At 56.6% G+C, this 5,727-nt stretch overlaps 1 pseudogene; it reads left to right on the forward strand.

Moving 5' to 3' along the window:
• The first annotated feature begins 734 nt into the window (after positions 1–734).
• LOC118614696 lies at positions 735–852 on the forward strand (annotated as a pseudogene).
• The last annotated feature ends 4,875 nt before the right edge of the window (positions 853–5,727 follow it).

A 5,727-nucleotide genomic window follows, 5' to 3' on the forward strand; every position in this document is an offset into this window, starting at 1 on the left:
AAAACCTCGGGGCGCCCTTGGAAGAGAGGAGCCTTGACGAGCTACGGAGGAGGCGGAGTTCTGTCACGGGAAATGCGCGCAAACGGCAGAAGGGGGAGAGAAACGAACGGACGCCACAAACGGGGAGGAGGCGCGGACACGGGGGCTCTGCGCCCGACGGCGTCGGCACCGCCTCGAATGGGACTAGTCCCCACCAGTCTAAAGGTGGAGAGGGTCGCCGCGGGCTAAAAAAAATCCAACGGCATGTCGTCGACAAGGAAGCCATTTTAAATGTAAAGACACAGATGGGTTAAAAGAAACGGGGTGGAGAAAGACATAGCCAAGTAACACCGATCGAGAGAAAGCTGGAGGCGCTATGTAATTCCAGACGGAGACGACTTCAGAACAAGGAAAACTATCAGGGATAGACAGTGGCATTACACCATGGCAAAGGGGTCGATTCTCCACAAACACATGAGAATGCCAAACATGCAGACGCCTAATGACAACCCATCAAAACATCCGAGGCAAAAACTGATAGAATCGCGAGCAGTAAGCAACCGGGACGATGGCTGGCGACGTCGGCCGCCCCCAGGATAATCCCGGCACATCGGCGAGGACGCAGGTGAACCCCGTGGCCTGCTCATCCACGCGGCTTCACTGACGTTAGTTACTTCATCAACAGCCCCGAGCTTTCATGCAGCCGCCCCCTGGATTCTGGACGAAACACATCTTAACACATTTTAAAATGTTTAGTCTACGGCCACGCCACCCTGAACAAGCCCGATCTGTCTGACCTCGGAAGCTAAGCAGGGTCGGGCCTGGTGAGTACTTGGATGGGAGATCACCTAGGAAGACCAGGTGCTGTAGGCGTAAAAAATAAAAAATAAAAGAATAAGGGATTGTAAGCTGACAAGGTCCTTGCAATCTGTGAGGTCAACTGAGGGTTGCCTTGCCAAAAAAAAAAAAATTAAATAAACAAATAAGTAAACAAACAAACAATTGACATAAGGGTATGTTCTCAAAGCACAATAAAATTAAACTAGAAACAAACAGCAGAAAAAATGGATGGAAAATCCCGAATTATGTTCAGATTAAACAATAAATTTCTAAATAACACATGGATCAGGGAAGTCTCGAGAGAAGTCAAAGTGACCTAAATGCAAACGAAAACACCACGCGTCAAACCGCATTCCAGAAAACACCTGGCAGCGTTCCTCAAAACCTTCCAGATCATCAAAAACAAGGAAAGTCTGAAAAACTACCACCGAGAGGAACCCACGGGGACACAACACTAGGCATCGTGCAGCGTCCTAGGACAGAAAAAGAATGTGGGTAAACGAGAAAGAAAATCTGAACAGAGCATGGAGTTTAGATGATACGACTTCATCAGTGCTGGTCCGTTAAGTGCAGCAAACGTATCCATCGACCTGACATCTATAAGGACGTGAGGGAAGAGGGACACACGGGGACTCTGTGTCCTCGCGATTTTCCTGTGAGCCCAAAACTGTTCTCCAACTTTAAGTTTGTTTAATAAAAATGTGACATAAAAATGTGTGGAATGCAGTGAAAGCAGCGCCTAGAGGGACACTTACAGCATTTGATGCATTTAGTAGAAAAGAAGAAAAATCCGAAGACCATAATCTAGTCTCCAACCTTATGAAACTAGAGAAAGAAGAGCAGGTGAAGCCTAAATCAAGCAGAAAAAAATAAATAATGAAAATCAGAGCAGAAATCAATGAAGTTGAAAACTATAAAACAACAGAGAAAATCAATGAACCCAGAAATATGTTTTTTAAAAAGATCAATAAAATCGAGCTTGTCTAACCAAGAAAATAAGGGAGAAGATGTAAATTACCGATATCAGAAACGAGAGACAGGTAGGGTATGACCCGTGCCCTCATGGACATTTAAAAGAAAATCAAGGAATCCTATGAACAACTCCCTGCCCACGAATCTGATAACTCAAACGAAATTCCTTCACAGACACAAACGACCAAAACGTCCACATAAAGGGAAATGGATGACCTGAATGGCTTATGTCTGTGAAGGAAATTGAACCAATAATTAATCAGATCCCGAAATCGGAAGCACCAGGTCCAGATGGTTCACTGGTAAATTCTACCAAACATTGAAAAAATAAATTTAGATCAATTCTTCACATCCCTGCCAGAAACTAGAAGCAGAGGAAACACTCCCTAACCCACCCCGAGGTCAGTATCACCTGCATGTCAAAATCGGGCAGACACACGACAAGAAAAAGAAAAGACTACACACCAGTGTCCCGCGGATATCCTCAGCGAAACAGTAGCAAACTGAACCCAACAATGTATCAGATGAATCACACTTCCTGCGAGGGGACGCCCTCCGGGTGCGAATTCCAGTCCCGTTTGAAACCCGACTATCTGGTTGAATTTGGAGCTCTCCGCAGGCTGGGTTTCCCATGTCATGTGGCTCTCTTATCATCTTCAAGGAGGTTGTCGCACCAAGCGGCTCAGCCCCCAACCCAGGAAGGGACGTCCCTCGTCCTGTCTTTACTCAGCGCTGCGTTTGCTGCATGACGGAAAGAGCCCCGTATTTACTGATCGCTGTGGGAACTCGAGAAGACCCGAAATGTCCATCCGCGGAGGGCTGGTCACCGACGTCTGGCACCTCCTGCGTGCCCAGAGACGCGTGTCATGCTGGCGCCCCAGGGACCGACAAAGCAGAACACACGCCTTTATTTGTGGTATCATCGTACTGACAAACGTGGGTGTTTGCGTCTCGGCAAAGCGCTGGGAACGGGCCATGAGGACAGTCTCTTAGGAGACACTCCTGGAGCCGGGATTCTTGTTGCGACCCCCTCACTCCTGGAGCCCGACTTCCGCTGCAAATGTGGCAGTGTCTGCCTCTTGGGGCAGCAGCTGATGGGGACCAGAAGGCACGACCTTAGGGCACCGGGAGTGAGGCCTGGCCCAGGGCGCTCGGCTCTTCCATTTTGTATTTTAGGCACAAATTGAAGGTCTAGAAGGAAAGACACAAAAAACAGGTAATTTATTTTGCTTGAGTGACAGGATCGGGTATTACGTTCCCCTATTTTCTACCGCGATACTTTTACTGTTGTGGGGGGGGATCACCTCTCAGAAACTGAAGCCAACGGGCCAGGGGCAGGCGGAGGGGCAGCCCTGGGCATGGCAGCGAGCAGGGTGGGCCACCCTCACAGTGCCAGCCGGCTCCCCTTCCTTCTGAGCATCCCTCCTCTTCAGATAATCCATTTGGAGGCACTTCACGCCCTCCCTGGAGCTGATGGCAGATGCAACGGGGCCCTGGGGATGCTCCGGGGTCCCCCAGCCATGTTCTAGAACACGCTGCCCCCGCAGCGCTGCTCGGCACCCTGGGAATGACGGGGAAACCAGGGGCACAGCAGCAGATGGCCCTGCTGGGCCAGCCGTGGCTCTAATCTCTGGTCCCCAAAACCTCCGCGGCTCTCCACACACAGAGTGACAGAGCAACTTGTTAGTCTGGCCCCTGCTCCCCGCAGCCCTCGGCCCCTGCAGGCCAGCTGGTGGCGCTGCCCGCCTCTCAAGCCACAGTGAAGGGAGGACAGGCCACCCGGGACCCTGGCGTGGGGTCCGAGCCGCCATGGACCCTCAGGCTCCGAGGACACAGGGCAGGTTTGCATCGAGACCCTCCCTCACCCGCGAGGGACCTCAGGTCACGTGGCCTCACCCCGTCCCCCAGCGCGCCCTCCTGTGCTTTTTATGTGGTCTCTAAATCCAGCTATTTTGACAGGAAGATATTTTGATGAGAAACCAAAAATTAAAATAGAATTTCCGCTTCATAAAGTCTCACAGCACTGTCCCCGCAGCCTCGTCTCCTGTGCCCTCCGCGGGGAAAGATCGGGGCGCGGTAGAACTTGGGTACACAGCAGTGATGGGGAAACGCTCCCCGGACCCTTCCCCTCGCCAACCAGCCAGGCCCGCGCGGAAGGACGCGTCCTGCTCTTCCTGGCCCGGGCCGCGCGCCTCCTGTGGAGCCACGCGGGCTCCCCACACTGTCCTGGGGCTCCCCACACCGTCCTTGGGCTCAGGAATGCCAGGTGCATGGCAGAGAAGCTGCGTGTGGGCCTGTGGGGACAGGGTGCGCTGGAGGATGGCGGCTGAGCCGCGAGCCTGGGGTGCGGGGTTGGGGCGGGGTGCTGGACGGCAGGGGGAGGGGCCGCATCGCAGAGAGGACGAGGAGGCGCTGCGGCTGCCGCCCTTCTCAGGAAGCACGTGGCTGCCGTGTCGGAGGACGGCCCCGGGGCCTGCAGCTCCCCTGAGGTCCCACGTGTGCGGCTCTGACGGCTCTGCGGGCGGCAGGTGTCCCTTCTGCGCAGGAAAGCGAGCCGGGCCCTCGGGGACGCCGACCAGGCGAACAGGGGAGTCGGGCGTCCCTGCGCAGCTGGCTGGCAGCAGGTGTGGCGGAGGGACAGGCGGCGGGGACCAGATGGGGAGAGAGACGAAGGCTTTGGAGACACGCCAAACCCACAGAGACGATGGCTGCGTCGCGGGCGGCCGCGGCCCACGGCGCCTGCGCAGTGCTGCCAGCCCCGCCCTGCGGGCTTCGCCGAGGCCCCCGCCCCGCACCCACAGCCGGGACCCCGGCCCCGCCCCGCCCCGCCCCGCGGGCCGAGTCCAGACAGCACTGGCAGCCGAGGGGCGCCAGGGCAGGCAGAAGTGGGCGGGGGCGACGCAGGAAAAACGGAAAGGTCTGGCGTGGCCTGCAAGGGCCCCAGACGGGGGATGGGGTGCACGAGCCGGGGGGCCTCGTCACTGACCCAGCAGGGCTCCACCATCCTGCTCGGTGCCGTGCGGACTCCAGGTGACCAGGAGACATGATCCCTCACTTTGCGTTCGCTTCGCCCGCACTTAACCGACGGGACACGAGTTTGCAGGAGCCACAGCGCTAACCGAGCTGGACCAGGCGGTCCGACAGCTCCGCGCGGCGGCCAGAGGGCGCGGGCCTGCGTGCTCCCCCTGCGTCTCCTCCGCACGCCAAGAGCTGACACGTGACGGTGACATGCGGGGTGTCGTGGACACAGAGGAGCCAGGACCAGTCCCCGCCAGGCCGAGGGCTCCGCGTGCCGGGCCCCGGCAGACCCGGGAGAGCCTGCAGCGGCCCTCGCGTGACCTGCGCCCACAGACCTCTTGGAAGAAGGAGGGGACTCTGCGCACGACGCAATAGAGGGAAACGCCCCTACGGGGGCGGCCGCATTTGAGGACATCTTCCGAGACGCTGAGCAGCCGACCTGGATGTTTACAGCCCTGGCTCAGGCGCCCTTTCGTGGATAAATGGTTAAGAGCTATTTTCCCACAAATCGGCGCGCGAGAAAAACCCGTGAAGTCTGTCAGTGGGCTTCAGGTCGCGCCATGTCGAGCAGCACACGATCTGGCTTGCTTAGAGCCACAAGGTAACTCAGTGGTGTCACCCTAGGGGGGCACCCAGCACAGTGTCCCCGGGGTTGTGACCTGCCCCTCTCAGAGAAAGGGAAAAATAAACGAGGAAACAGGGGTCGTACCGTGAGCGTGAAGTGTGCAAAGCCCTGGACGCAGGTCACCCCACCATCACCTGGTGCGGGCGGCATGTCCTCTGCCCCGACAGGCTCCGAGCTCAGTGAGGAAAGCATTGTCCCTGACTATCAGGGGACAGACACAGACTGGGTCACTGCCGGGGGCCACCCGGCCACCCTGGCATCTTCTCGAGGCCACCACATTGCACGTCTGCAGA

This window comes from Rousettus aegyptiacus, unplaced genomic scaffold (assembly GCF_014176215.1).
Source record: "Rousettus aegyptiacus isolate mRouAeg1 unplaced genomic scaffold, mRouAeg1.p scaffold_m13_p_2, whole genome shotgun sequence".
Classification (NCBI taxonomy): Eukaryota; Metazoa; Chordata; class Mammalia; order Chiroptera; family Pteropodidae; genus Rousettus; species Rousettus aegyptiacus.